General features: G+C 29.1%; 1 protein-coding gene across 3 annotated transcripts in view; it reads right to left on the bottom strand.

Moving 5' to 3' along the window:
• Nucleotides 1–23,152, bottom strand: part of LOC119614774 — a 169,410-nt gene that overhangs the window by 88,414 nt on the left and 57,844 nt on the right. Inside the window, exon 2 of one of the 3 annotated variants that reach the window (XM_037970897.1) lies at nucleotides 20,984–21,121. The gene's annotated coding sequence lies outside the window, so the exon portion shown is untranslated. The remainder of the gene's footprint in view (nucleotides 1–20,983; nucleotides 21,122–23,152) is intronic. The other 2 variants (XM_037970889.1, XM_037970884.1) reach the window with 2 other exon arrangements.

Below are 23,152 nucleotides of genomic sequence, written 5' to 3'. Positions count from 1 at the left end.
AAATATAATATGTATACACACAAGGAAAAGGAAATATACACGCCTGCTACCTACGCAACATTGTCAACATTGCAACAATTCGTTGTCGAAATCTAAATTTTATACACATCCGTTGTCTAAATGTTAACAAATGTGGTAAGCTCACTATTGGCAACGGATTGTTTTTTGGGCCGATTTTAACCATAAGATTAAGTCCTTGGGTCAAAAGAAACGTGTACGCCAAGTTTTATCAAATTATCTTGAACATTGCGACCTGTAATTTGATAACAACGTTTACATGGATACACAGAAGGACGGATGGACGGACGGTCGGACATCGTTAAATCGACACAGAAAGTGATTCTGAGTCAATCGGTATACTTACCTTCCTAATATAGTTCTACAGTTGTAATATTTTAGTGCGTTACAAACATCAGCACAAATCCTTCCCACTATAGGGGTGTAGGGTGTAAAAACAATTTTTTTGCTCAACCGAATTTTGATGATATTAATTTCTCTCCAAATGTAAAATATCTTTACTACAATTCAATAATTTCTAGAAAAATTTAACATCTGTCTGTCAATCTATGTTAAACTAACAGTCAAATGAATGTTCGTAATTTGAAAGCAGACTGTCATTGAAGCAATAGTAAGTAGTAATGCAACTGGTTTAAATTCCCACATTTTCTTCAATAAACTCCTATAGAACTGTTCAGATAAAATGGTTAAAAACTTGACTAAAAACAAATTTGTGTTTAAATTTAAATTAAATATTGTGGAAAGAAAAATATTGTTGAAATTTTGATTGGAAATTTTTTGCATCCCTACACATGTTTAATATTAAATTTAACTTTAAAAAATATTTCTTTTTTCTTAAAGGTGTGATTTTATTCTATTTTTAAAATATTCATTGTTGAATTATTCATTAAGAAATCAAATATGTTTCATAAATTTCCATTAGTACATACAAAAACGATTCAATTAATGATGAACACGTGTCTAACATGAAAAGAAAAACAAATTGTTTCAAAAACAAAAAAATATATATATTATAAAAATAAATGAATTACAAAACCTAAACGTATAAGATATATGTATATTAAGTGTAAACGCTGGTACGCTGAAGCGTATGAGTAATATTTGTTCAACTGTTGTTTGTATATAAAAATGAATTATATTTATTCGTGTGCAAGAAATTGTATGCTAAAGAAATAAAGAAAAAAGCCATGAAATACACTCAATTAAATTATACTTGTCTGGTATGCTTAATTTAATTAATAAATATTTAATCAAATACAAAAGCATTACTTTGCTTTATTTCTTTTTCTTTGGTTTTTTACCTACAGCTGTAGAAGTAAATTTAAAAGAAAATATAAAAACTATACCAACTGTACAGCACGTTGATATTATTTGCATAATAAGAATAAAGCGAAAATAACATGAATTTCTTTAGTCTGTTTTCCTGCGAGGCATGTGAATAAAGGGGACAATGAACTATTGTTGCGGAAAAAAGTAAATTAAAAAATATACCTTTAAATAAATGGATTTTTTTTACAAATTGTTCTCTTTTAAAAATTCAGTTCTTTAAGACGTAACCCAACCCCTTGTACAGTTTAAAATGTTGCATATTTAACATACTACCTTTTGACACAGCAATGTATAGCAAAGTAAAATAAAACATGAAATAAATTAATTTTTATACAAATTCATGTTGATACAAGGACGACAGAAAACAAATGAGCTGACTTGTGTTAAAGTATAAATTATAATGAAAATTTTTTCCTTTAGCTTTTTCTTTTACTCAATTTCAGCTCCCCATTATAAACAACAAAAAGTCAGCAAGACAAAACAGGCATGAAAAACAGTGTAGAATATAGTTATTAAATATTAATGTATAACCTACATAATAAATAACTAAAAACGAAAAGAAAAATAAGGAGACAAAAGAGGGGGCAAAAACGAGAAACCAAAGTGACATTTCCTTAAAAGCAAAAAGTCAAAACGAAAAAAAAAAAAAAATTATCAACCAAGGATAAATAAATATTACATATGTAGCATTTTGTATATATGTTACACTTGTTTGTAGTTAAGACCAATATATGCATGAATAAAAAATAAGATTTTTACGGGTATAAGTATGTGTTTCTTTATTTGTTAAGAAAAATTGACAAAATGTGGTATATGAACTAAACTGACAGTAGGAGGTATAAATGTAAAATAAAAATAGCATTGACCAACTTTATACAATGTTTTATTGAAATTTTCTTCAATAATCTTCAACCCAACTCTAAATGACATGGTCACTTTATAAGTTTTCCAAAAGAAAAAAAAAAGATATTTCTTACTTTTATTCTACTATATGTTAAATATTTGATAACGCTAAACACGCAATATTTTGGTTAATGTTTCTTTACAAATACATGCCTAAATATGTACACATGTGGGTAGAAAATTAGACCATCTATATGGCAAGTATGATGGTTAGGTTAGGTATATTACATCATTACTAAATCGAGGGCTATTCCTTTTCTTGGACCAGTTTTATACAGTAATATATGAAAGATGTTATCCTCCAAAGTTCAAAAACTCGAAGTGGTTAGTTGAGGTATATTACATCATATCCGATAAAACTCAAAAACTCGAAGTATTTATTTGGAATGACATCGCTCATATCTATCTATCATATCTATCTATCATATATCACTATTTTTCTAAACACATATGTATGTATATGTTACATACACTTACGTGTATCCATATCTAGCTAAAAAAAAAAAAAAAAACACACACACACACACAACCAACAACAATAAGCAAAGTGTGATTAGCACGTAGGCATATAATAGTTTAGCATTACGTTTATTCAAAGCTTCTTTTAAGTCTGAAGAGATTTTATGAATTAATGTGATTACATTGTCACGCATTCATTCATATATGCATGGTGGACAGCAAAAAAAAAAAAAAAAAACGAAGAAGCAAAAGCAAAAACAGCACACAAAAGTATATTAAATGCACAACTCATCAATATGTGACATTAATGTATACACACGCACGCACGCAAACAAAACAGACAAATTTAATGAAACACATATAGATTTAACGATCGCAGAGGGTACCATTAATACGTGTTTTAATATTTAGATGTTAAGATAAAAGTATATAGAGATAATAATTTGTAAAATTTAAGATTTAAGAAATATAAGTTCAAAATTGAAAAATATTTAATTAAAAAATATTGGTCCTACACCCACCTTACCCATAAAGTATACCAAACGGCTCAGTATTACTTTCTGTGTCGATTTAGCTACGTCATCCGTCTGTCCGTACGTGTGTCCATGTAAACCTTGCGCGCACCCTACAGGTTGCAATTTTCAAGAATTTCATATAAATTTAGCATATACTCTTCTTTTAATCCAAGGTCGAAGTCTATTGAAAATGTTTAAAATCGGTCCATTATTTCGTCTAACCCCCATACAACCGTAGCCCCAGAATTGGGCTTTTGAGCTCATAACTATGTTAAATGTAGTTGTATCTCTACAAATATCGGAAAAATTTGGTTTTATATAAGTCTAAATTTTACCCTAGCCCCCATAAAAGTCCCCCTTCAAAAATGACGTGGATTGCAAAATTCACTAATAAACACTAATATCAAAATGAAATTCTGCATAAATGACGTGTATCCCCAAAATTTATAAGGATAAGCTCGTATTTACCCTTGCCACCATATAACCAGATTTTCTGATCACCCAGGTGGACCTTGATAGAAGCATCTGTTCGCTTAAAACTACCTTCCCCCCACTATTATAAGTTAATCTCTGGAACAACGGATAGCAGGAATTCCAAGGCTGGTCACAAAAGCCACCAAAGTACTCTTAGCAGTGAACAGAAAGAGGAGTTTGATTGAAGATTCTTGAAGGAGTGATAGCAGCTCACTTCTCAAGTAGAACCATTCTAGGAAACGCACTGAACATTTTTGGATTGTGTAAAGACTAGGAGGAGATAGAAACAGTGGAAATTATTTTATGCAACTGTCCGAGATTTTACAATCTGAGGCAGAAAGAGTTAGTAAAAAGATTTGTTAGTAATATAGACCGACTATTTATATGAAGGACTATATTTCATCGATGTTTGCTTCCATCTTCAATTCTTTGTTTAGGGTGAAATTTTAAACTCTTCTAATTTTTCTGTGATAACATGTCACTGCTCAATTATAAAAATTTTAGGTAACACTCAAGATTTTGTAGATTGTGGAAAGTCAAGAGGAACATATTTTATGGAACTTTCCTAGAGGCAGAAAGTGTTGATTATAAAATTGGTCAGAGATATAGAATGGTTATTTATATGAAGGACTATAGGAAATTTCATCGATGTTGAAGATGGAAGCCTTCTTTTCTTTGTTTAGAAAGAAATTCTAAAGTCTTTTTACTTTTCTCTTAAAATTTTCTATCTTTCTTCCTACCGTTAGTATGGTATAGAATCTTTTAAAACTAAACAAGATAGTACATCCCAATGAATCTTTTATACCATTTGTATGTAATGACTTCTGCAATGACTTATTTAACTCCTTATTTGAAGGCAAGCATAGCATGCACTTAAAACAATGAGTTTAAAAACTAATTTATAAGTAGAGGTTATATAAGATTTTTAATTTATTTTTATACCCTACACCACTATAGTGGGGAGGGTATAATGCGTTTGTGCTGATGTTTGTAACACCCAAAAATATTTGTCCTACACCCACCTTAAAGTATACCAATCGGCTCAGAATCACTTCCTGAGTCGATTAAGCTATGTCCGTTTGTCCGTCCGTCTGTCTGTGTGTCCATGTAAACCTTGTGCGCACTCTACAGGTCGCAATTTTTGAGATAATTTGATGAAATTTGGAACATGCATTTCTCTTAGTCCAAGGACGAAAGCTGTTGAAAATAGTTGAAATCGGTCCATTATTTCACCTAGCCCCCATACAACCGAACCCCCCGAATAGGGCTTTTGACCTCATAATTATCTTAAATGATCTACTATCTCTACAAAAATTGGAAAAATAGTTTTATATATGTTTTAATAATTCTAGTGATTTTCGTAAAAATCGGACATTATCTGACCCTAGCCCCCATACAAAGTCCATACCAGAAAATGACTTGAATGTCCAAAATTCACGTATAAACACTAGTATCACGATGAAATTTGGGGAGGGTATTATTATATACATATGTATATAGATAATTCCTAATAATACATTTTATAGGGATCGGCTCAATTACGGCCTTTTATCTTTTAACTACGTCTAATATACTACTATCTATCCAAAAGTCGGCACAATGTGGTGATGTTTGTAACACTCAAAAATATTTGTCCATATTAAGCTATGTCAGTCATTGTAACCGTGTAAACCTTGTGTGCACGCAACAGATCACAATTTTGAATATAATTTGTTAAAATTTGTCACATACTATTCTCTGGATCCAATGACGAAGGCTGTTGAAAATGATTGAAAGTGGTCTTTTATTTCTCCTAGTCAGCATACAACCGTACATGAACAGTCATTATTTGGAACCTATATAAAGATTAACATAAATGCTTCATTATTGAAATTAATCACATTTAATATTCGCAATTGGTGTAGGGTATCATATGGTCGGCCACACCCGACTGTAATTTCTTACTTGTTTTAAATATAAGTTTTTGCTTATTATGACCAAGAACCAGACTACAAAGAATCTATTTTTGTTACATATAACTTATTTAACTCCTTATTTGTAGGCAAGCATAGTAAGCACGCAAAAGAATGAGTTTAAATACCAAAAAAGTGGTGGTTATATCAGATGTTTAACACATTACCTTTAAATATAAGTTTTTGTCGATTACTACATAGAATCTGTATTCTGTAACATCTAGAGAAAGTATTATGTAGGAGACCGAACATTTCTACTGGACTATTGTTTCTTCGAATAAAAATGTATGTTTTCTTTGGAAAATTTCATTTCTTTCGCAGCTACTTAAATTTCACTCAACAAGAGATTTTTTTACTTTTAAAAACAATATTCAAAAAATCAAATTTTTATTTCACTAACTTCTTTCTTCAAGCTTAGTTTAAGCAACATTTTGATATGTTGTTATTTTATTTTGCTTTTTAAACAAACAGCAAAAAATTACTATGTAACACACGTTTTTCCTATAAAAACAGCAATCTTATTTCTTTATACGTACGAATATATGTATTATATGTTTGTATAACAGTATAACTATGAATGTATGAAGAGAAAGTCCTTTACCTCTGGTTGTGTATTTTGTTGTTAGTGTTTTCAACATAAAATAAAGTTTTTGTTACATTTTATTATTCTTGTTATATTTTTGTTACAATGTTGTAATGTTAAGTTTGCTAGCGTTTGTAGTTTATATACATTGTAAAGTACAAAATAATGAGTATACTTGGTTTGAGGGATTGTGAAGAGTTTTAGAGAAAATTTTTGATTTAAAATTAAGATTAATTACAAAAATAATTGAATGAATGCAGATATAGGAAATTAAATTTGGTTAAGCTTTTAAAACTTATTTCCAGTAGAAGATGCTAAGAGTTATAGCACTAAACCATCTAACAATATTTTAATGTTAGTTTCTAGTTTCAACTATCGCACGATTACTTAAATGTATGTAAGTAATGTATTTCTTCTGTAGGGTGATGGCATAATATGTATTTTGGAAGTTACTTTTCTTACAATATTGTAACAGTTTTCTTTTCTTTTTTCCTTTATATACATATTTTAATTTAGTTACTTTAGATTGTTGCAAGTTGCCGTAATATTATATTGTTGTTGGAAAATTTAACATAATAACAAAAAGTCATATTACATTAATTTTATGAACAAAGTTTCATCTTTATGTCTCTTTAATTTGATGTTGATTCTACTAACAAATTGAGAATAACTTGTTTGTATAGCTAGATAGATAATTGCTGTTCTTTATAATTTATTACTTTTAGTTTTCAATAATGAACAACTACAAGTGTATGTGATGCTCTGCTCTCTCTTATACATTGTCAAGCCTAAATCAGGGAAAAACAAGTAGGAAAGTATAGTCGGGCATGGCCGACCATATGATACCCTACACCACTGAGTATGTTAAAATGTGGATTATATTAATAACAAAGCATTTAACTTGTTTACCTTAATTCCGAAATATTTTAACAATTTGTTGCAGAAAGTGATTTTCTAAAAGAGAGGTTATATGGGAGCAAGGGTAACAAGTAAGAAAGTATAGTCGGGCGTGGCCGACCATATGATACCCTACACCAGTTATGAATATTAAATGTGATTTATTTTTCATAATAAAGCATTTATCTTCAATATACCCTTGTTCCGATACATTTAAGCAATTTATGGATGAAAAACTAATTTTCTGAAAGAGGCTTTATACGGGGGTTAGGGGCAAATATGGACCAAGCCCGATAAAATTTTGTGAATATATTTATATTTACATAATATTTTATTGTACTGAATTTCATCGCGATATTTGTGTTTATAAGTTAATTTGGGACATTCAAGTAATTTTCTGAAGGGGACTTTGTATGGGAGCTAGGGTCAAATGGGGCCCGATCTTTATGAAATTTGGCAGGGTCATCAAGACTTCTATAAAACTTAGTTGTGCTGTATTTTATCGATATACCTGTATATTTAACATAATTATGAGCTCAGAAGCCCTTTTCGGGGGGTTCTGTTCTATGGGGGCTAGGTAAAATAATGGACCGATTTTAACCACTTTCAACCTTGGGTCAAATAAAACGTGCGTGCCAAATTTCATCCAATTATCTTGAAAATTGCGACCTGTACCTTGCGCACAAGGTTTACATGGACAGCCAGCCAGCCAGACGGACGGACGGACGGACGGACGGACATAGCTTAATCGACTCAGAAAACGATTCTAAGCCGATTGGTATACATTAAGGTGGGTCTAGGACGAATATTTTTGTATGTTACAAACATCAGCACAAATCCAATATACCTTCCCCACTAAAGTGGTGTAGGGTATAATTAAAAAGGTTTCATATTTGTTAAATGATTTTAAGAAAATTAAAGAGATGACTTGGAATTTTTCGATTACAAGCAAAAAAAAAAAAAAAAAACTTTGGGGCAATATTTTCAGTATTTGTTTATAAAAATTAAATATTGATTTGTAAAGAATCAAAATGAATTACTTAAAAAATTAAATTTGTGCATTATCATTGTTCAAATTTAAAAGTCAATATTTTTGTTTTTTCTTTTTGGGAAAAAAGTATTTCTTACATTTTCTTTCAAATCAAATTATTTATAAGATTTAAAAAATTCTATGCTTAATATTTATCAGTTTTTTTCTTAAAATACTGTGTATTTATACATATTTACTTTTTGTTTTTACTTAACTGCCATTTGGTAAAGAAAACACTTATGAAATGAAATCACGTTTTCAGCTTACATCCACAATGAAAAAAAAAATGCCAATTATTATATTATATTAAATGAAAATGAAAACAAAAATGGCAAAAATACGAAACTAAACTGAGAAAAGTCAAGAATAATATAAAGATCGTGACACTAGAAAAAAAAAATAACATTACACAGCATATACGTCCAACACGTTATATGATGTACGGAAATGAGGGTCAGTTTTGCTGTTGGCAGTTTAATGCTTGTTTCCGTTTTCATTAGTTAAAGTAGAACTAGGTTAGTGTTGTGTCAGAATTAATGAGAAGTGTACAGCCCTTTATAGGCTTTGATGAAAGGAAGGAATATAAATGTCACAGCATTGTTTTCTAGGTAATTAAATAATTCTTTTTGGAATAAATGTTGTAGTTTTTCTCCAGTTTTTGGTAAAACTTAAAAAAAACATTTAAAAAAAAATTCACAATAATTAATATTTCAGAACATTTCAAAAATTTTACACCTTTTAAAGTCATCTACTTAACTAAGTTTTAAAATAAAGTACATATACGCATTAGTTTTTGTAATTTTTATATACGGAATTGAACGTTAAAATGAGATTTTTTTTTTTAAATTTTATTATATATTAATTAACAATCTCTAAAATTTTAAAACATTTCGAAAATGTTGTAAGCATTTACTTAATTTGTTACTAGAAATGTGAAAAAACTGTAGCATATCCTTTGGCGCAATATACAATTTCATTCACGTTCTAGATTAACGGAGCGTATGATTGATATTTAAATTGAGTTGAAATAAAGTATACGCATTAATTTTTGATATTTTTGTACACATTTTATACATATTTATGTATATTATCTGAGTACTAAGTACGAAGTGTAACGACTAGGGTTGTCAATTATTGTGTTTAAAATTATTCAAATAAATATGTACTATATTTTTTCATTCGAGTAGTCGAATAAAATTTAAAAATTATTCGATTATTCGAACGATTAACGAATAACAGTTTTTATTCGAATAATTTAATAAAATATAAATAAAATTCGCCAAACGCCTTCAAACTCTTAAGATACGGGTAAAAAACGGGTTTCGTACATTAATACTCTTATAAATCAGTAACTTAGTTGAATCTAAACCTATTTTTATCAATGGAAGCTGAAGCGTTTTTAAAAACTGTTATATATTATATTTATTAATGTTTTGGAAACAGACCACTATCGAGCCTGTTGTGTGCTGCTTTTCATTGAAGTTTTATTGGTAAAAATAACAACATAGTGTCCATTGAATGTATTATCTTTCAATGTTCAGAAACTCAGTTTCTTGGCCCTAACTGTTAAGAATTTGCCAATCAATGTTCATGGGAATTGTTCCGCTTGACCAACACATTCTGTCTGTGCTCAATGTTTCAAAGTTTCCGACATATTCTGTATCTGCTATGCGATCAGGCACGTCCTATGATTGTTCATAGCCTTCTAATGTGTCCAGTATACATTGATGACGTGTGTCTGCTATGCGATCAGTTACGTCTGATGATTGTTCATAACATTCTAATGTGTCCAATATACATTGATGACGTGTGTCTGATATGCAATTAGGCACGTCCGATGATTGTTCATATCCTTCTAATGTGTCCAGTATATATTGGTGACGTGTCCTATAACCGCTTTTGGCCAGTTCACCTGATGTTATGAGCCGTTCGGTTGTAAGTGCCGCCTCATATCTTAAATAAGTTTCAATGGGTAGATTATCTAGCAACGTTTCTAGTGCCTTGCTTGACGTTGTGCTTATGGCACCACTTGTACCCAAGCAGCATGTACGCTGTTGTAGTTTAATATTACACTTTTTGTCCAAAGAAGTCAACCAGATTATTGAAACATAAGCTAGACTAGACTTATACTTTTATAAAACCAATATGTCATAGTAGAAATAAGACCACATTTCATGCCTATAGTTCTCCTACATATCGCCCAGCACCGATGTGCCTTTTTGATCCTATCATCTATGTGGTGTCTCCATTTAAATTTTCGGTGAAGGTTAACACACTGTCTATCACCGGTATCTTCTTGCCCAGGAAACAGAGTTCAGTATACTTAGAAATTGTTGTCTTTCTCTTAAAGAACCAAATTAATTAATGTTTATCTGCTTAACTTATTGCAAACGTTTAAAAAAATTAAAAGAATCACTTTTAAATCTAGAACCATTTCATTTTTATCATTTGAAAACAAAAATTTTTATAAATTGCAAAAAAACTCCTTAAAGGTAATATTTGTATTTTCTATATTCATTCTTATTTATTTTAAATAAACATGATTTAAATACAATATATTAACATGTTCATAGCTTAAAGCCTTACATAGATTGAAAAAAATCAGCAACAAAATCCTATTAAAAGTTTAAACTACTTAACTAACTTTGTAATGTAAAACCCAGCCTTAGAGAAAATACCATTTGCCCACTAACTACGTAATAAAATATTAAAAAAAAGAAATTGAAATATACATCAAATGAAGGAAGAAAAAAAAAACAGAAAATCTCCACAAAATTATTCACATTAGAAACTAAAATAAAAAAACCTAAACTTACTCAAAAGTCAAGTCATTTATATGGACATGTTATAAAAATCATTTTTTTAAAAGGAAATAAACTAGAAAAAAACACCAAAAAGCCTTAGGTTACATAGACAGTCTACAAATAGACTGGAATATTTTTTAAGTGGTCTTAGAGTATTTACTAAAAAAAAGAAAAATATAAAACACTTTTCTAAGAAAATAAATGTATTGTGTATGAAGTGTATAAAATAAGAGATTTTTACTTTTAACTTATAATATTTAACCTTAAGTACATTTCCAGTTTGGTATATAAGAAAACCAAAATGAAAAAAAAAAAACAACCACCAAAATAAAATCTAATATAGTTGAGCTGAATTTCAAATGTGATTTTGTTTTAGTTTTTTGTTAGCATTCCAACATCATGGCCACAGTACTGGTGTACTATAGAAATTATACCATTTAAGTTCAAATGTTTGGTACATTGAATTTTTAGAAATAAATGAAAAAAAAATACATATCTCACATCTCTATTCCATACACTATATGATGGTTATTTAAACTAAAAGCCAAAGTAATTTATGTTAAAAAAACGTGTTTAAAATATTTTCTTTCTATTTCATAAATTCCTTTAAATGAAATATTTGAAAACTTTATATATATTATTAAACACAAAAAAGGAAACAACTTAAAAGTATACAAACTAATTAAAAACAATACTTCTGCATACATAGCAACGAAAATAACAAATAAATTTAAAAAAATCAAATTAAACATTACCAAAGTAAAGTAACAAAAGCATAAGTAATTATTTTAAAAAGTTACTTTAATGATGTTGTTAAATTGTATGCTGTCTTTCTAGTCATGTTTTTAGAAATAATTACATATCATTCTTATTTGCTTTTAAGAACTTTTACTTTATTGCTTTTAATGCTTGTAAAAATACTTACATATAATGGAAAAAAGCATGCCACACGTGTAATACAAAAAGTATTATGTTTTTTATTTTTATTTTTTGGGGGGTGGTTGGTATGTTGAAAAATGATTTGTATTAATTGATATGTAATTAAAATGTAGCTTATATTTGCTTGTTACTGTATAATTAATTATAATACATGGTGACTTGGTAAACAAAAATATTGAAAAACTCCTGTCAAGACTTTTTTGGATGAATTATTACATGTAATTTTGAAATAATTTTTCCTCATTTGTTATTCCATATGATTTGGAGAGATTTCGAAATATAAAAATATTTTCAGAGCAGACAAAATAATTGAAACTAAGACAAAGGCTTTGTTTAAGTACATTAACAACACCTCAAAGGACTACAAAAACTAAAATCTAATTCTCATAAGAATTGCAACTCCGAAGAGCTATTCAACTAGTATCGCGAATTTCTTATTTTAAATCTATTGAAATTCTTGAAAATTGTCCTAACCGCTAATGTAGGGCTGTGTTTTAATGCTCATCTTTAAATTATAACACTAAAAAAAACTTTAATAATTACCATTTTCTAAACATAAAAGCTTACACACATATACTAATTTATCACTTTTGCATTAACACCATTCCCAGTTGTCCTTCAAAGCAGTTTTGTGCAACGCACTGTAAATTGCAGTTACTAAAAAGTTTATTTACCAAAAAAATTTTATGCAGATGATTTTTAAAACATCTCTTTTATAATAAAGCAGTTTCTTTCATATTTTTTTACCATTTAAAATTACTATTAAAATAATGGCATTTTTATGCACTTAAAATACACATGTAAATTTGGCATAATAACACTATACATACAAGAACATACCCTGTAGTTTATATGGAATGTTTTCAACATCAAGAAATTAACTAAAACTGAACTGGAACTGAACTAGAACTGAAGTAGAACTGAACTAGAACTGAAGTAGAACTAACCTAGAACTGAACTAGAACTGAATTAGAACTGAACTAGAACTGAACTAGAACTGAACTAGAACTGAACTAGAACTGAACTAGAACTGAACTAGAACTGAACTAGAACTGAACTAGAACTGAACTAGAACTGAACTAGAACTAGAACTGAACTAGAACTGAACTAGAACTGAACTGGAACTGAACTAGAACTTAACTAGAACTGAACTAGAACTGAACTAGAACTGAACTAGAACTGAACTAGAACTGAACTAGAACTGAACTAGAACTGAACTAGAACTGAACTAGAACTGAACTAGAACTGAACTAGAACTGAACTAGAACTGAACTAGAACTGAACTAGAACTGAACTAGAACTGAACTAGAACTGAACTAGAATTAACTAGAACTGAACTAGAACTGAACTAGAACTGAACTAGAACTGAACTAGAACTGAACTAGAACTGAACTAGAACTGAACTAGAACTGAACTAGAACTGAACTAGAACTGAACTAGAACTGAACTAGAACTGAACTAGAACTGAACTAGAACTGAACTAGAACTGAACTAGAACTGAACTAGAACTGAACTAGAACTGAACTAGAACTGAACTAGAACTGAACTAGAACTGAACTAGAACTGAACTAGAACTGAACAGAACTGAACTAGAACTGAACTAGAACTGAACTAGAACTGAACTAGAACTGAACTAGAACTGAACTAGAACTGAACTAGAACTGAACTAGAACTGAACTAGAACTGAACTAGAACTGAACTAGAACTGAACTAGAACTGAACTAGAACTGAACTAGAACTGAACTAGAACTGAACTAGAACTGAACTAGAACTGAACTAGAACTGAACTAGAACTGAACTAGAACTGAACTAGAACTGAACTAGAACTGAACTAGAACTGAACTAGAACTGAACTAGCTGAACTAGAACTGAACTAGAACTGAACTAGAACTGAACTAGAACTGAACTAGAACTGAACTAGAACTGAACTAGAACTGAACTAGAACTGAACTAGAACTGAACTAGAACTGAACTAGAACTGAACTAGAACTGAACTAGAACTGAACTAGAACTGAACTAGAACTAACTAGAACTGAACTAGAACTGAACTAGAACTGAACTAGAACTGAACTAGAACGAACTAGAACTGACTAGAACTGAACTAGAACTGAACTAGAACTGAACTAGAACTGAACTAGAACTGAACTAGAACTGAACTAGAACTGAACTAGAACTGAACTAGAACTGAACTAGAACTGAACTAGAACTGAACTAGAACTGAACTAGAACTGAACTAGAACTGAACTAGAACTGAACTAGAACTGAACTAGAACTGAACTAGAACTGAACTAGAACTGAACTAGAACTGAACTAGAACTGAACTAGAACTGAACTAGAACTGAACTAGAACTGAACTAGAACTGAACTAGAACTGAACTAGAACTGAACTAGAACTGAAATAGAACTCTGAACTAGAACTGAACTAGAACTGAACTAGAACTGAACTAGAACTGAACTAGAACTGAACTAGAACTGAACTAGAACTGAACTAGAAACTGAACTAGAACTGAACTAGAACTGAACTAGAACTAACTAGAACTGAACTAGAACTGAACTAGAACTGAACTAGAACTGAACTAAACTGAACTAGAACTGAACTAGAACTGACTAGAACTGAACTAGAACTGAACTAGAACTGAACTAGAACTGACTAGAACTGAACTAGAACTGAACTAAACTGAACTAGAACTGAACTAGAACTGAACTAGAACTGAACTAGAACTGAACTAGAACTGAACTAGAACTGAACTAGAACTGAACTAGAACTGAACTAGAACTGAACTAGAACTGAACTAGAACTGAACTAGAACTGAACTAGAACTGAACTAGAACTGAACTAGAACTGAACTAGAACTGAACTAGAACTGAACTAGAACTGAACTAGAACTGAACTAGAACTGAACTAGACTGAACTAGAACTGAACTAGAACTGAACTAGAACTGAACTAGAACTGAACTAGAACTGAACTAGAACTGAACTAGAACTGAACTAGAACTGAACTAGAACTGAACTAGAACTGAACTAGAACTGAACTAGAACTGAACTAGAACTGAACTAGAACTGAACTAGAACTGACTAGAACTGAACTAGAACTGAACTAGAACTGAACTAGAACTGAACTAGAACTGAACTAGACTGAACTAGAACTGAACTAGAACTGAACTAGAACTGAACTAGAACTGAACTAGAACTGAACTAGAACTGAACTAGAACTGAACTAGAACTGAACTAGAACTGAACTAGAACTGAACTAGAACTGAACTAGAACTGAACTAGAACTGAACTAGAACTGAACTAGAACTGAACTAGAACTGAACTAGAACTGAACTAGAACTGAACTAGAACTGAACTAGAACTGAACTAGAACTGAACTAGAACTGAACTAGAACTGAACTAGAACTGAACTAAACTGAACTAGAACTGAACTAGAACTGAACTAGAACTGAACTAGAACTGAACTAGAACTGAACTAGAACTGAACTAGAACTGAACTAGAACTGAACTAGAACTGAACTAGAACTGAACTAGAACTGAACTAGAACTGAACTAGAACTGAACTAGAACTGAACTAGAACTGAACTAGAACTGAACTAGAACTGAACTAGAACTGACTAGAACTGAACTAGAACTGAACTAGACTGAACTAGAACTGAACTAGAACTGAACTAGAACTGAACTAGAACTGAACTAGAACTGAACTAGAACTGAACTAGAACTGAACTAGAACTGAACTAGAACTGAACTAGAACTGAACTAGAACTGACTAGAACTGAACTAGAACTGAACTAGAACTGAACTAGAACTGAACTAGAACTGAACTAGAACTGAACTAGAACTGAACTAGAACTGAACTAGAACTGAACTAGAACTGAATGAGAACTGAACTAGACTATAACTGAACTAGAACTGAACTAGAACTGAACTAGAACTGAGACTGAACTGAACTGAACTAGAACTGAACTAGAACTGAACTAGAACTGAACTAGAACTGAACTAGAACTGAACTAGAACTTATCTATAACTTAGCTATAATAAACTATAATTAAATTAGAATTAAACAAAACATGCAGTGCTGCTGGGTAAACAGACGAGCACAACGATGCATAAATACGTATAAAATTTTTCATGGTAAAAAAGCTCATGAAACTCATATAGAAATACTCCCATCACATGAAACGCTAAACGAAAAAAATAAAAAACTTGATAAACAAACAAAAAACTCACATTATACTTGTGTATGTCTATAATATAGATGGAAGTATTTGTATATAAAATCCCTGCAGTTTACCAAGAAATAAAGTACGCTTTTTAGGCAGTACTTAGGTAGATCTAAAGGATATAAGCATAACTAAAAATGTGACACAAAATGTCGAATTCAAAACATGTATTCCGAACTGTAGGGATCTATATGTATAAATATCTCGGCACAGCTTTTTTGATGCTGTTGCTGCTGATGATGATGTAACAAAGTTTGAATGATAAAAATTTTAGTTTGCAAACAAAAAATTTAGTTAATGGTTAAAATAAGCTGCACTCATAAAAAATATATTAACATAATCGTTATGGCTGACGTGTGCATAATAGATATTTTTGTATATGTAAATATTTAGATACATACACTTTATATGGAGACATACAGATATTTGCAGCAAGCTTATAATATAGACAACCAAATATTATCATGTATTTGTAGTTTTTTTTTTCTTTTTTGTTAACTTTTAACTGAACAGCATTATGTTATAGAAACAGTTAATATTCAGTGTATCGTATACTATAATGAATATAATGTTACTAAAGCTGAACTGTGTTCTGTTAAAAGTGTATATTTAAAATGTTAACGTACGTTGTATTTTTTGTGATCAAAAAGAATGAGACCTTTTCATATTCATATTTAAACCCTGTATCATTTACTACTGCAGTGATTCTAAACTTATTTTAAATGTAGTTAAATTTAACTAAATATGTTGTAAAAATAGATATGATGTCAGTTACTATTAAAGTAGATTTAAGAATAAAAATTTTGAAGAAAAAAAGTATGACGTGAACTTTAATATAAAATACAAATATAGAGATTTCTGTAACTATAAATATTTTACAAAATTTTCAATTATCGAATAATTTTTCCATTAAAAATAAAAGAAATTATAAATTTTCTGAGTGTTCATCATATCGCATAACCGTGAATAACATGGCCAGATTAGCAATAGATTTAGCTTTAAGAAACTCTGATTTTATTTAAATAAATATGCGTAAGATGATATCAAATGTTGGTAAACTTTACCACAAATGAGTGAATATAAACACACCCACAAACCATGCTACAGATACGAATACATACACATTTAAGTACATTTGAAATTATATAATAAATATTTTATTTAAATACAAATATTGTGGTAAAATAAATGGGTTTATATATGAGTTTTATTTTACTTCTTTTTTCTTTTTTTTTTAGCAAAATGTAATAATTTTTTATTTCTTTGCATAAATAGTATTATTATTTAAAAAATGTGGTTTTCTCATTTTAAACTGATGCATATATTGTGATAAGATAACCTAAATTATTCAAAACGAAGATTTTATTTAAGAAAATAAATGACAACAATTCTCTAGCTATTGTGTAAAGCTTTTAGGTCATTTAAAAATTGAAGCTAGAAAAACTGTATACATCTTAATTTTTCAAAACAAAATTATTTATCATAAAAAATCTAAAATTTGTACCTAAACAACTTATGCTAATTTCTTAAAAAAATCTTAAAATTATTTATTTGCATTAAGAAATTACAAAATCCTTTATTACTAATAATAGATTATATAATTTAGCTTAGTTTTTGTAGTTATAAAAATCTCTATACATAGTAATTTAATTTCCAAGCAAAAAATGCACATAAATATTTATTAATCCTTTAAGCATCTTAAAATAAATAATATTCTGTTTATAATAACTTGAAAAATAAGGAAATTTTTATTTTTAGAACATCACCAGAACGTCTCTTTACATAGAATTCCTACAATATATTTAATGACTTGTTAATATTTAAAAAGACGGTAATATTTAAAAAGATAAACGTATTATAATAAAATTTTGAAAAAGAGCTAAACTGAAAAGAATATTAAAGATGACAAGAAGACAAAAGAAATGCCAACAATTACACTGCCACCATTTAATTAGAAATTAAAAATTTAATAACATTAAAAAAAAGAACAAGAATTAAATGTATATATTTTCTCATTTATTTTAAGAGTGTTATAATTTTATATATGAGTTTTTAAATTATATACTTAATACTATACTTAACAATGATTTAGGTTTTTTGTAAGCTTTTATTATAAGTCTACACTATAGTTTGTTCTATTTTCCTATCCAGATTGTATTCTATTCTACAGTCCAGGCTAGTTTATAGTCCAGACAACAGTCTACTCTATACTCCAGAATAAAGTATACTCTATAGTCCAGACTATAGTGTGCTCTAAAGTCTACTTATAGTCCAGACTAATGTCTACTCTATAGTCTACTTTATTGTCCAGAGTATTGTCTACTCTAAATGCCAGAATTTAGTCTACTTTATAGTTCAGACTATGGTCTAGTCTATAGTCCAGACTTTAGCCTACTCTATAGTATAGATTATAGTCTACTCTATAGTATAGACTATAGTCTACTCTATAGTATAGACTGCAGTCTACTCTATAATATAGAATATAGTCCACTCTATAGTATAGACTATAGTATACTTTAAAGTATAGACTATAGTCTATTCTATAGTATAGACTATAGTCTATTGTATAGTATAGACTATAGTCTATTCTATAGTATAGACTATAGTCTATTCTATAGTATAGACTATAGTCTATTCTATAGTATAGACTATAGTCTATTCTATAATATAGACTATAGTCTATTCTATAGTATAGACTATAGTCTATTCTATAGTATAGACTATAGTCTATTCTATAGTATAGACTATAGTCTACTCTATAGTATGGGCTGTAGTATACTCTATAGTATAGACCATAGTCTACTCTACAGTCTACACTAAAGTATACTCTATAGTCCACACAATAGAATACTCTATAGTGCAGGCTATAGTCTACTCTATAGGCAGACTATAGCCTACTCTATAGTTCAAACTATAGTCGACTTATAGTCCAGATAATAGTCTATACTATTTATTGTCTACCCTATAGTCCAGACTATATTTAAGACTAGACCATAGACATACTCTATAGTATAGACTATAGTCTACTCTATAATATAGACTATAGTCTACTCTATAATATAGACTATAGTCTACTCTATAATATAGACTATAGTCTACTCTATAGTATAGACTATAGTCTACTCTATAGTATAGACGATAGTCTACTCTATAGTATAGACTATAGTCTACTCTATAGTATAGACTATAGTCTACTATATAATATAGACTATAGTCTACTCTATAGTATTGACTGTAGTCTACTCTATAGTATAGACTATAGTCTACTCTATATTATAGACTATAGTCTACTCTATAGTATTAACTATAGTCTATTCTATAGTATAGACTATAGTCCACTCTACAGTATAGACTATAGTTTACTCTACTGTATAGACTATAGTCTACTCTATAGTCCACACTAAAGTATACTCTCTAGTCCACACAATAGAATACTCTATAGTTCAAACTATAGTCGACTTTATAATCCAGATAATAGTCTATACTATTCATTGTCTACCCTATAGTCCAGACTATATTTCAGACTTTTGTTTGCTCTATATTCCAGACTACAGTCTACTCTTTAGTCCAGACTATGGTCACCTCTACTGATCTACTGATCAGATTATGACCAGTTTACTCTATAGTCCACAAAGTAGGATATTATATAGTCCATACTACTGTCCAGATTATAGTCCACGTTATACTATAGAGTAGGCTATAGTGTAGGCTATCGTATATTCTACAGTTTAGATCATCCTCTGTTCCAAGTAGTGATTATGATCTATCATATAATCAAAGCTGTAATGTATTTCATAGTCCAGGATATGCTTTATTCTATTATTAAAGCTAGACTATATTCCAGTGTTAGTACACTCTATAAGTAAATAAGTTTTATGTATGTATATAGCTTAGTCTTCTGTTGTTGTCATGAAGAGTTAACATATTTTGTAAACAAAAGAAATAGGATGGGATCGCTCAAACCCTGCAGTATGAGGTGGCATAGGCGAAATTACTTAACCTATCATTTAGAAATCCTTGATGTAATCACATATTGCAGACACAATGATTACAAATTGTGCAATTTATTACATCTGTCGGGACAACTAACTTTTTCAAAGGTACTATATAGAAAAGGATATTTAAAGAAAGATGATAAGATAAAACAATTTATTCCTAATTTTTTACTTCATGACATAAAGATGAGGTGAGGAAAAATACTAAATTTTAAATTAATTTCTTCTCTTTAAACTTAAAGGATACGCAGGTTCTTTGTAAAACTGCTCGAATAATATATAATTAAATTGTATATTTCATTTTTATTAAATTACTTATTTGATGCCTTAATGTATCTTCTTATTAACACTTTAATTTAAACAGCAATTTCCGGGAATTTTAAAGAAATTAAATGACATTAATTTGATCCTATTAATTTAAAATAATCGTTTTGTAACTAAATGTTAAAATTAATTTATTAGTAAGCTTTTTGTTATATTTATGTAATAGAAATAACAATGATATAATTATAAACTATCTCTTAAAATTCAACATAATTTCTTTACAATTTATCAAAGTACTTATATCCTTCACAATATATTCTTAGAACAATGCACTTTGATGTATATATACCAACATTAGGGTATTGTTTTTAAATATATTTACTTGGGCTCTCATTCAGACATAACTAATTTGTCTCAGCAAATATTGCCTTTTTCCGAAATCATTATACATATTTTAAAATTTATATAATAAAATCTGAACGTACCTAATAAACATATACTACCTATATACTTATACATATAAATAAAAAAATAATTATTTTGTTTCTCTTAAATAATGCCTGACGGCAATCAAGAAAATTTCATATGTAATGCAAAAAGTACCTGTTAACATATGTAGCAAATGTATAAAAGGCAACACAACATGTATGTAAATTACCTAAAGGATTGATTCAGAAATTTGTAGAAAATATACGAGAAAAATGTAAAAGCACATTGACATAGAGTTGTACGTACACGGCACTGAAAAGAGAAAAATAAATAAATATTTAATTACATTGTTAAGTGTTATGAGCAAAAAAAAAAAATATGTATTTATTTAACAGAATAATTTTGTTGTACTTATTGTATACAAACAAGTTGTTTGTATTTTAAATTATGTTTTTTTAAGTCACACAATTTTGAAAATTGTCTTTTTGTATGAGCAAAATTGTTCCATCGAATTTTTAATTTAAAAATTTTATATATTATTTCAATAAATTTTCTATAATTTAAAAATATTTTCTTCTTTTGAAACTGCAAATCATTTTTCTAAATTCAAAACATTTATTTAAATTTCATATACATATTTGGTTAATATTTCTCGGTCTCTAAAAACAAAAACTATAGTACTTGCTTATGTGGTAAATATCCACTACCACTACTGTATTTTTCTAGTGATATTAACTTTATCATAATTCTTAACTCTATCTTTCGGTTTCTCTTTGTTTTTTTATTCTTATTGTTGTTTTTATGTCATGAACAATTTATCATTGCAATGACGCCAGTACAAAAGAACAAAAGAAACTAAACCAATAAACCATGTGACCATAATACCACCATCAGCACCAGTATTATCTACTTTATCAATGTACGACTGAATATTTTTTTCCATTGCGACTTATGAGTTTGTTTTTATAGTATTTAAAGTTTGGGATATTCTTATGTGAATATATAACGCTCATTTAGTATACAACTGGAATAAGTAGAATTTCAGGTTCTATAATAAAATCATTCGAATTCGAAATCCCACAGGGAGCACTGGTAAGGAGCGATCAGCTCCTTCAGAGTTGATGTATATACGTAACTAACTAACTAACTAACTACTAACTAACTAACTAACTAACTAACTAACTAACTAACTAACTAATACTAACTAACTAACTAACTAACTAACTAACTAACTAACTAACTACTAACTACTAACTAACTAACTAACTAACTAACTACTAACTAACTAACTAACTAACTAACTAACTAACTACTAACTAACTAACTAACTACTAACTAACTAACTAACTAACTAACTAACTAACTAACTAACTAACTAACTAACTAACTAACTAACTAACAACTAACTAACTAACTAACTAACTAACTAACTAACTAACTAACTAACTAACTAACTAACTAACTAACTAACTAACTAACTAACTAACTTAACTAACTAACTAACTAAACTAACTAACTACTAACTAACTAACTACTAACTAACTAACTCACTAACTAACTAACTAACTAACTAACTAACTACTAACTAACTAACTACTAACTAACTAACACTAACTAACTAACCTAACTAACTAACTAACTAACTAACTACTAACTAACTAACTAACTAACTAACTAACTAACTAACTAACTAACTAACTACACTAACTAACTAACTAACTAACTAACTAAACGAACTAACTAACTACTAACTAACTAACTAACCTAACTAACTAACTAACTACTAACTAACTAACTAACTAACTACTACACTAACTACTAACTAACGAACTAACTAACTACTAACTAAACTAACTAACTAACTAACTAACTACTACTAACTAACTAACTAACTAACTAATACTAACTAACTAACTAACTAACTAACTAACTAACTAACTAACTAACTAACTAACTAACTAACTAACTAACTACTAACTAACTACTAACTAACTACAACTACTAACTAACTAACTACTAACTACTAACTAACTAACTAACTAACTACTAACTACCAACTAACTAACTACGAAATAACTAACTAACTAACTAACACTACTAACTAACTAACTAACTAACTAACTAAATAACTAACTAACTACCTAACTAACTAACTAAACTAACTAACTAACTAACTAACTAACTAACTAACTAACTAACTAACTAACTAACTAACTAACTAACTAACTAACTAACTAAACTAACAACTAACTAACTAACTAACTAACACTAACTAACTAACTAACTAACTAACTAACTAACTAACTAACTAACTAACTAACTAACTAACTAACTAACCGGTGT

Source organism: Lucilia sericata, unplaced genomic scaffold (assembly GCF_015586225.1).
Source record: "Lucilia sericata isolate MDLA Ls3-8-SP2 unplaced genomic scaffold, ASM1558622v1 Contig000044F_arrow, whole genome shotgun sequence".
In the NCBI taxonomy this organism is placed as follows: Eukaryota; Metazoa; Arthropoda; class Insecta; order Diptera; family Calliphoridae; genus Lucilia; species Lucilia sericata.
Note: the sequence above shows the minus strand (reverse complement) of the source record. Positions and strands in the feature narration are given on the sequence as shown.